Raw genomic sequence first — 10,000 nt, 5'->3', positions numbered from 1 at the left:
CCATCGCACCTCTGTGTGATAAGGCAAATCACCATGCTCCGTTTCTAACTCCGTCAGAAATGCCTTGAACTGGCGGTGATTCAAACCTTTGGCTCTGATAAAGTTAACTGTGCGCGTGATGATGCTCATTACATGCTCCATTTTCAAGGCTTTACCGCACAACGCTTCCTGGTGTATGATACAATGATAAGCTGTCAGCTCACCTGTCGCGTTTTCCTCTTGCATCTTTTCCCGTATCTTCGCCACCATTCCGCTCCTGTGTCCACACATCGCAGGTGCTCCTCGGTTGTCAAACCCACAAGTTTTTCCCAAGGCAGCTCCATCTCATTTACACATCTTGACACCTCTTCATACAAATCATGCCCCGTAGTTGTGCCATGCATAGGACGTAAAGCCAAAAACTCCTCTGTCACGCTTAGGCTGGAGTCCACTCCGCGGATGAAAATTGACAACTGGGCAATGTCAGAAATGTCGGTGCTCTCATCCACAGCCAAGGAATATGCAATGAAATCTTTTCCCTTTTTCACAAGCTGCTCTTTTAGATTGATGGACAACTGGTCTACTCTCTCGGCAATGGTGTTTCTGCTCAGACTCACATTTAAAAAGAGTTGCCTTTTTTCTGGGCAAACAGTCACAAACTTTAATCATGCAGTTTTTGATGAAATCCCCCTCCGTAAATGGCCGGGCTGATTTAGCGATCTCTTCTGCCAAAATAAAACTGGCCTTGACAGCAGCCTGGCCTTGTGATTTGGCTTTTTTGAACAGAGCCTGTCGAGATTTGAGGCCTCGTTTTAATTCCTCTGCCTTTTGTAGCCTTTGTTCCATGTCCATATTCTTGTTTTTGTCCGCGTGTTTCGTTTCATAATGTCGTCTCAGATTATACTCTTTCAGTACCGCCACACTTTCTCCACACAGAAGACACACAGGTTTTCCAGCTACCTCCGTGAACAAATACTCCGACTCCCACCTTGTTTGAAACCCCGGTTCTCAGTGTCCACCTTCCGTTTTGCCATTTTTGATGGGTATCTGAAAGTTAATTTTACTGTGATGCTGACAACTGCTGTGCCAATAAATATTGAAATGAAGCAGCCTACTGCTCGGTGCGATCACCGTTGCATTGTGGGAAATGTAGTATTGGTGCGTGAAAAGATCTAGGCTGCCGGCTTGCTGCGGTCTGCGGGCCGGTTCTAATAATAAATCAAGATCATCCCAGGGGCCGAAAAACCTTCTCGCGGGCCGGATGTGGCCTGGGCGGGCCTTGACTCTGACATATGTGTACTACAGGATCAGAGTTGGTGAAGTCACACGAATGACAAACAAACTGAGCTTGAACTGCTCCACGACTTCTACAACTCCTCAACTCAATCACAACCAGAGGCAAGGACCACGAAGACTATTGCAATGTATTTTTCCGCGGCAGACATGAACCGGAACTAGACTACGACTGAAGGCGTCAGTTAAAGAGGATGTGACACAAAGAGGTTAGCGGGAAATGTAACCATGGTTACCTACCCATTTAGGCATCTTTACCCCGTGAGGGTCGTGATGGTGGAACTGTAGAACGAGAACCGTGACGACGAGAGAGAGACCCACGATCATCATGGCGAATGAAAAATACTGGCCTGCAACAACAGACATTTAGATTATAGATATCAGAAATCATTGTAGTGGGCTGGAACACATAGAAATATAAATAATAGAATACTAGAAAGTACTGGGCAGAAACAGAGATATAGATTATAGAATACTGGGCAAGAACATAGAGATATAGAACACTGGAATGTACTGGGCAGAAACAGAGATCTAGATTATAGAATACTGGGCAGGAACATAGAGATATAGAACATTGGAATGTACTGGGCAGAAACAGAGATATAGATTATAGAATACTGGGCAGGAACATAGAGATATAGAACACTGGAATGTACTGGGCAGTAACAGAGATCTAGATTATAGAATACTGGGCAGGAACATAGAGATATAGAACACTGGAATGTACTGGGCAGAATCAGAGATCTAGATTATAGAATACTGGGCAGGAACATAGAGATATAGAACACTGGAATGTACTGGGCAGAAACAGAGATCTAGATTATAGAATACTGGGCAGGAACATAGAGATATAGAACACTGGAATGTACTGGGCAGAAACAGAGATCTAGATTATAGAATACTGGGCAGGAACATAGAGATATAGAACACTGGAATGTACTGGGCAGAAACAGAGATCTAGCCTGTTGGGGAAACCCGTTCCCTACATAAATTGCCTAATATGTAATTATCAAAAATATTTAACTTCAATTAAATCAGAAATGCAGCACACCAAAGGAAAGCTAAATCTTGCTAATCCAGTCACCATGTCAGATGTTAAAAAAATTCCAGCCAATCTGCTTATTGATCAGTAGACAACACATTGGGTAAGTTACAGCAAAGTACATTTTTCACAAAAGTCAAAAATTGCACTAAAATTCATCAATTACCTTTGAATATCTTCTTCTTTTGGCAACAGTAAAGGTCACCAGGAAACAATAAAGGGTTGTTTTGTTCATATAATCCATTTCTATAGCCTAAGGTGAAACATTTTGGAAATCTTCATTTTTTTCTTCAATTTTCCAAAATATATGTTTCTGGGTATGTGTGAATATTTTTTTTAAATTTTGTATATAGTTATTTTCAGTAATGTACCCATGTACCAAGTCGGCCACTTGGGTACATTTGGGAAACTGTGAGGGACACCTGGGTGACTACATACCCAATGGCATGTACCTGAGGTGGTAACTCATTCCTAGAGGCATCTGTCTGAAACTTTGGGGAAATACTGTTGCCTGGTTATTCTCTCATGTAAAAGTATCCAGAGTATCATAACTGAATATGTTGATGTTCTAGTTGATTTTAAAGATGCTACAACAATAAAATAACTGAAAAACGCCTGTTTATTTCCTTGTATTTTCTTCTACCAGATCTATTGTGTTATATTCTCCTACATTCAATTCACATTTACACAAACTTCAGAGTGTTTTTAATCAAATGGTAACAAGAATATGCATATCCTTGCTTCTGGGCCTGAGCTACAGGCTGTTAGAATAGGGTATGTCTTCAGGCGGAAATTGCACAAAGTGGGGGGGGTATCCTTAATACTGGGCAGGAACATAGAGATATAGAACACTGGAATGTACTGGGCAGGAACAGAGATATAGATTATAGAATACTGGGCAGGAACATAGATATAGATTATAGAATACTGGGCAGGAACATAGAGATATAGAACACTGGAATGTACTAGGCAGTAACAGAGATCTAGATTATAGAATACTGGGCAGGAACATAGAGATATAGAACACTGGAATGTACTAGGCAGTAACAGAGATCTAGATTATAGAATACTGGGCAGGAACATAGAGATATAGAACACTGGAATGTACTGGGCAGAAACAGAGAGATATAGATTATAGAATACTGGGCAGGAACATAGAGATATAGAACACTGGAATGTACTGGGCAGAAACAGAGTCTAGATTATAGAATACTGGGCAGGAACATAGAGATATAGAACACTGGAATGTACTGGGCAGGAACAGAGATATAGATTATAGAATACTGGGCAGAGACATAGAGATATAGAACACTGGAATGTACTGGGCAGAAACAGAGATATAGAACACTGGAAAGAGATGGATGAGGAAAGGTAGAAAAAAGAGAGAGGTATTTTAACAGGTGATTAACAGGTTATCCCTGCTTTAGGATAGAGAGGATGAGAGAGAGAGGAATAGAACAAGGTGAGAGAGAGAGAGAGAGAGACAGAGAGAGAGAGAAGATCCCTAAGAGAGAGAGAGAGAGAGAGAACACCCTGTCAGCCTGAGGAGAGTAGAGAGAGAATGAGATAGAAAGAGGAGAGAGAGAAAGACAAAGAGGTAGAAATGGGGAAAAAGAAGGATAAAGAGAGAGAGATAAAGAGAGACAGATCCCTAACACCCTGTCAGCCTGAGGTGGTAACATCCCTAACACCCTGTCAGCCTGAGGTGATAACATCCCTAACACCCTGAGGTGGTAACATCCCTAACACCCTGTCAGCCTGAGGTGATAACATCCCTAACACCCTGAGGTGATAACATCCCTAACACCCTGAGGTGGTAACATCCCTAACACCCTGTCAGCCCTCTGAGGTGGTAACATCCCTAACACCCTGTCAGCCTGAGGTGGTAACATCCCTAACACCCTGTCAGCCTGAGGTGGTAACATCCCTAACACCCTGTAACATCAGCCTGAGGTGATAACATCCCTGAGGTGGTAACACCCTGTCAGCCTGAGGTGGTAACATCCCTAACACCCTGTCAGCCTGAGGTGGTAACATCCCTAACACCCTGAGGTGGTAACATCCCTAACACCCTGTCAGCCTGAGGTGGTAACATCCCTAACACCCTGTCAGCCTGAGGTGGTAACATCCCTAACACCCTGTCAGCCTGAGGTGGTAACATCCCTAACACCCTGAGGTGGTAACATCCCTAACACCCTGTCAGCCTGAGGTGGTAACATCCCTAACACCCTGAGGTGGTAACATCCCTAACACCCTGTCAGCCTGAGGTGGTAACATCCCTAACACCCTGAGGTGGTAACATCCCTAACACCCTGAGGTGGTAACATCCCTAACACCCTGAGGTGGTAACATCCCTAACACCCTGTCTGCCTGAGGTGGTAACATCCCTAACACCCTGTCAGCCTGAGGTGGTAACATCCCTAACACCCTGAGGTGGTAACATCCCTAACACCCTGTCAGCCTGAGGTGGTAACATCCCTAACACCCTGTCAGCCTGAGGTGGTAACATCCCTAACACCCTGAGGTGGTAACATCCCTAACACCCTGAGGTGGTAACATCCCTAACACCCTGAGGTGGTAACATCCCTAACACCCTGTCAGCCTGAGGTGGTAACATCCCTAACACCCTGAGGTGGTAACATCCCTAACACCCTGAGGTGGTAACATCCCTAACACCCTGAGGTGGTAACATCCCTAACACCCTGAGGTGGTAACATCCCTAACACCCTGAGGTGGTAACATCCCTAACACTCTGTCAGCCTGAGGTGGTAACATCCCTAACACCCTGTCAGCCTGAGGTGGTAACATCCCTAACACCCTGAGGTGGTAACATCCCTAACACCCTGTCAGTCTGAGGTGGTAACATCCCTAACACCCTGTCAGCCTGAGGTGGTAACATCCCTAACACCCTGTCAGCCTGAGGTGGTAACATCCCTAACACCCTGTCAGCCTGAGGTGGTAACATCCCTAACACCCTGTCAGCCTGAGGTGGTAACATCCCTAACACCCTGAGGTGGTAACATCCCTAACACTCTGTCTGCCCTCTGAGCTCTTCATTCTATCAACGTCTCCTCTCTTTCCTGGCTATTGATTCCTTCCATCAATCATGTACTGGCACCCTATTCCCTTACATGGTGCACTACTTTTGACCAGTAGTGCACTAAATAGGGAATAGGGAGCCATTTGGGAAGCAGTCACGCAGTTCCTTCTACACCTCTCCTGTCTAGCTGATTAAAGCCTAAGGTAAACACATCGGCTGCTAGAAGGCAAAACAGCAGACCTCAGCGCTGTGATGAGAATGAGGTGTCGTGTGGAAACCCTATTGGTTAGATGTTTGGTCGTGGGGTTTTACACTGGGTTTATGACTGGCTATTCTATACTTCACTGTGTGTGGTCAACTTCCAAGAAAGCAGTGGAGGCTGGTGAGGGGAGGACAGCTCATAACAACGTCTGGGGTAGAGTGGAATGGGATCCAAAACACCTGTTTCATACTGTTCCACTCACTCCATTTCTGCCATTGTTATGAGTCATCCTCCCCTCACCAGCCTCCACTGCAAGAAATATGGGCATACCAACCAGGCCTAAAGAAGGAACACATGAGTTTGAATTGGTTTCATGATTTAGCTTGGTATCTAATGATGATATTGAACCACCAATCAATTCACAACTTGTATGAGCGTAATCATGTAAAATACACCTCAATAAATCACTGATGAGTCAATAGAGGATCAATAAATCACTGATGAGTCAATAGAGGATCAATAAATCACTGATGAGTCAATAGAGGATCAATAAAGCACTGATGAGTCAATAGAGGATCAATAAATCACTGATGAGTCAATAGAGGATCAATAAATCACTGATGAGTCAATAGAGGATCAATAAATCACTGATGAGTCAATAGAGGATCAATAAATCACTGATGAGTCAATAGAGGATCAATAAATCACTGATGAGTTAATAGAGGATCAATAAATCACTGATGAGTCAATAGAGGATCAATAAATCACTGATGAGTCAATAGAGGATCAATAAATCACTGATGAGTCAATAGAGGATCAATAAATCACTGATGAGTCAATAGAGGATCAATAAATCACTGATGAGTCAATAGAGGATCAATAAATCACTGATGAGTCAATAGAGGATCAATAAATCACTGATGAGTCAATAGAGGATCAATACTTTACCGATGAGAGGAACAGAGTCTGAGCCGGCATGATTTCTGCTACCAGCAACATGAAGACAGTCAGAGACAGCAACACAGTGATACCTGGGGGAGAGAGGGAGGGGGAGAGAGAGGTTGGGGTAGAGGAGAGAGAGATGGGTGGCGGTAGAGGGAGAGAGATGGGTTAGAGAGGGGGATGGGTGGGGAGAGAGAGATGGGTGGGGGTAGAGAGGGAGAGATGGGTGGGGGGGGGTAGAGAGGTTGAGATGGGTGGGGGGAGAGATGGGTTGGGGAGAGAGAGAGATGGGTGGGGGTAGAGAGGGAGAGATGGGTGGGGGTAGAGGGGGATGGGTGGGGGAGAGGGAGGGAGGTTGGGGGAGAGAGGAGATGGGGGGGTAGAGAGGGAGAGATGGGTGGGGGTAGAGAGGAGAGAGATGGGTTGGGGTGGGGGTAGAGAGAGAGAGATGGGTTGGGGTAGAGAGGAGAGATGGGTGGGGGGAGAGGGAGAGAGAGATGGGTGGGGGTAGAGAGAGAGATGGGTGGGGGTAGAGAGAGAGAGATGGGTTGGGGGGGAGAGATGGGTGGGGGTAGAGAGGGAGAGATGGGTTGGGGTAGAGAGAGAGAGAGATGGGTGGGGGTAGAGAGGGAGAGATGGGTTGGGGGTAGAGAGGGAGAGATGGGGGTGAGGGGTGGGGGGAGAGAGAGAGAGAGGGAGAGATGGGTGGGGGTAGGGGAGAGGGAGAGATGGGTGGAGGTAGAGAGGGAGATGGGTGGGGGTAGAGAGGGAGAGATGGGTGGGGGTAGAGAGGGAGAGATGGGTGGGGGTAGGGGGTAGAGGGGTAGAGAGATGGGTGGGGGAGAGGGAGAGAGAGAGAGGGAGAGATGGGTGGGGGTAGAGATGGGATGGGGGTAGAGAGAGAGATGGGTGGGGAGAGAGAGAGATGGGTGGGGGTAGAGAGAGAGAGATGGGTGGGGGAGAGAGAGAGATGGGTGGGGGTAGAGAGAGAGATGGGTGGGGGTAGAGAGGAGAGATGGGTGGGGGTAGAGAGAGAGAGATGGGTGGGGAGAGAGAGAGAGATGGGTTGGGGTAGGGGAGAGAGATGGGTGGGGGAGAGAGAGAGATGGGTGGGGGTAGAGAGAGAGAGAGAGAGATGGGTGGGGGTAGAGAGAGAGAGAGATGGGTTGGGGAGAGAGATGGGTGGGTGGGGGCAGAGAGAGAGAGAGAGAGAGATGGGTGGGGGTAGGAGAGATGGGTGGGGCAGAGAGAGAGAGAGAGAGATGGGTGGGGGTAGAGAGGGAGAGATGGATGGGGGTGGGGGAGAGAGAGAGATGGGTGGGGGTAGAGAGGGAGAGATGGGTGGGGGTAGAGAGGAGAGAGAAGAGAGATGGGTGGGGTAGAGAGGGAGAGATGGGTGGGGGTAGAGAGAGAGAAGGGTGGGGGTAGAGAGAGAGAGATGGGTGGGGTAGAGAGGGGGTGGGAGAGGGAGAGATGGGTGGGGGTAGAGAGGAGAGAAGGGTGGGAGTAGAGAGGGAGAGATGGGTGGGGGTAGAGAGAGAGAAGGGTGGGGGTAGAGAGATGGAGAGATGGATGGGAGTAGAGAGGGAGAGAATGGGGGTGGGAGTGGGTGGGGAGAGAGGAGAGATGGGTGGGGGGAGAGATGGGTGGGGGTAGAGAGAGAGAAGGGTGGGAGTAGAGAGGGAGAGATGGGTGGGGGTAGAGAGAGAGAAGGGTGGGGGTAGAGAGGGAGAGATGGATGGGAGTAGAGAGGGAGAAGGGACATAGAGAGGAGAACATAAAGAACAGCTACAGCTCACCTCTACTCTCAGAGGAATCACAGCTTTCAACCAAGATATGGTGAGGTCAGTTAGTCAGACACTCAGTCAGGCAGAATTATAGCTTTCATGTCTTTCAACCATAATACTGGTTGGCATAAAGCCTTATTAGAATACTGGTTGGCATAAAGAATACTGGTTGGCATAAAGCCTTATTAGAATACTGGTTTGGCATAAAGCCTTATTAGAATACTGGTTGGCATAAAGCCTCATTAGAATACTGGTTGGCATAAAGCCTCATTAGAATACTGGTTGGCATAAAGCCTTATTAGAATACTGGTTGGCATAAAGCCTTATTAGAATACTGGTTGGCATAAAGCCTCATTAGAATACTGGTTGGCATAAAGCCTTATTAGAATACTGGTTGGCATAAAGCCTCATTAGAATACTGGTTGGCATAAAGCCTCATTAGAATACTGGTTGGCATAAAGCCTCATTAGAATACTGGTTGGCATAAAAAGAATACCTCATTAGAATACTGGTTGGCATAAAGCCTCATTAGAATACTGGTTGGCATAAAGCCTTATTAGAATACTGGTTGGCATAAAGCCTTATTCAAAGCATAATATCAGAAATTAGCATAAAGGAATGAAAATAAAAGGATTGGTTGGCATAAAGCCTTATTAGAATACTGGTTGGCCCTTACAGTGTCCACACAGAAAAGCCTTATTGAATACTGTGCATAAAGTGTGTGGCATAAAGCCTTATTAGAATACTGGTGAAAATCTGTGTGTCTCTTATTAGAATACTGTGCATAAAGCCTTATTAGAATACTGGTTGGCATAAAGCCTTATTGTCTCTGTGTGTCTCTGTGTAAAGCCTCATTAGTGTGTGTGTGTCTCTATGTGTCTCTGTGTGTGTGTGTGCCTGGTTGGCATAAAGCCTTATTAGTGTACATTCCTGTCCTGTGTGTGGACCCCTCCTCTCACCCAGGGAGATCTTCTCTCCAGAGTCTGCAGGCAGCAGGAAGACCAGCAGGGCCAGGCCAGAGATGAGGACACAGGGGATGAGCAGGTTGAGACCGTGAGTACAGTGTTCTCCTCCTCATGGTGACAGTGAAGGTGACGTCAGGGTAGGGCTCCTTACAGCAGTCATAATACAGCAGGGCTCAGGTTACGCTTCACTGGGACACCTGGGAGGAGAGGGGGGCAGGTTAGGGCTCCTTACAGCAGTCATAATACAGCTCGTTACGCTTCACTGGGACACCTGGGAGGAGAGGGGGGCAGGTTAGGGCTCCTTACAGCAGTCATAATACAGCTCGTTACGCTTCACTGGGACACCTGGGAGGAGGGGGCAGGTTAGGGCTCCTTACAGCAGTCATAATACAGCTCGTTACGCTTCACTGGGACACCTGGGAGGAGGGGGGTGCAGGTTAGGGCTCCTAACAGCAGTCATAATACAGCTCATTACACTTCACTGGGACACCTGGGAGGAGGGGGGTGCAGGTTAGGGCTCCTTACAGCAGTCATAATACAGCTCATTACACTTCACTGGGACACCTGAGGAGGGGGGTGCAGGTTAGGGCTCCTTACAGCAGTCATAATACAGCTCATTACACTTCACTGGGACACCTGGGAGGAGGGGGGGCAGGTTAGGGCTCCTTACAGCAGTCATAATACAGCTCATTACACTTCACTGGGACACCTGGAGGAGGGGGGCAGGTAGGGGATGGACATCATTACAGA

General features: G+C 47.1%; 1 pseudogene; it reads right to left on the bottom strand.

Annotated features, from left to right (window-relative positions):
- Window positions 1-10,000, bottom strand: part of LOC124020735 — a 90,365-nt pseudogene that overhangs the window by 6,833 nt on the left and 73,532 nt on the right.

Source organism: Oncorhynchus gorbuscha, unplaced genomic scaffold (assembly GCF_021184085.1).
Source record: "Oncorhynchus gorbuscha isolate QuinsamMale2020 ecotype Even-year unplaced genomic scaffold, OgorEven_v1.0 Un_scaffold_893, whole genome shotgun sequence".
In the NCBI taxonomy this organism is placed as follows: Eukaryota; Metazoa; Chordata; class Actinopteri; order Salmoniformes; family Salmonidae; genus Oncorhynchus; species Oncorhynchus gorbuscha.
This window is presented reverse-complemented; position numbering and strand designations above follow the sequence as displayed.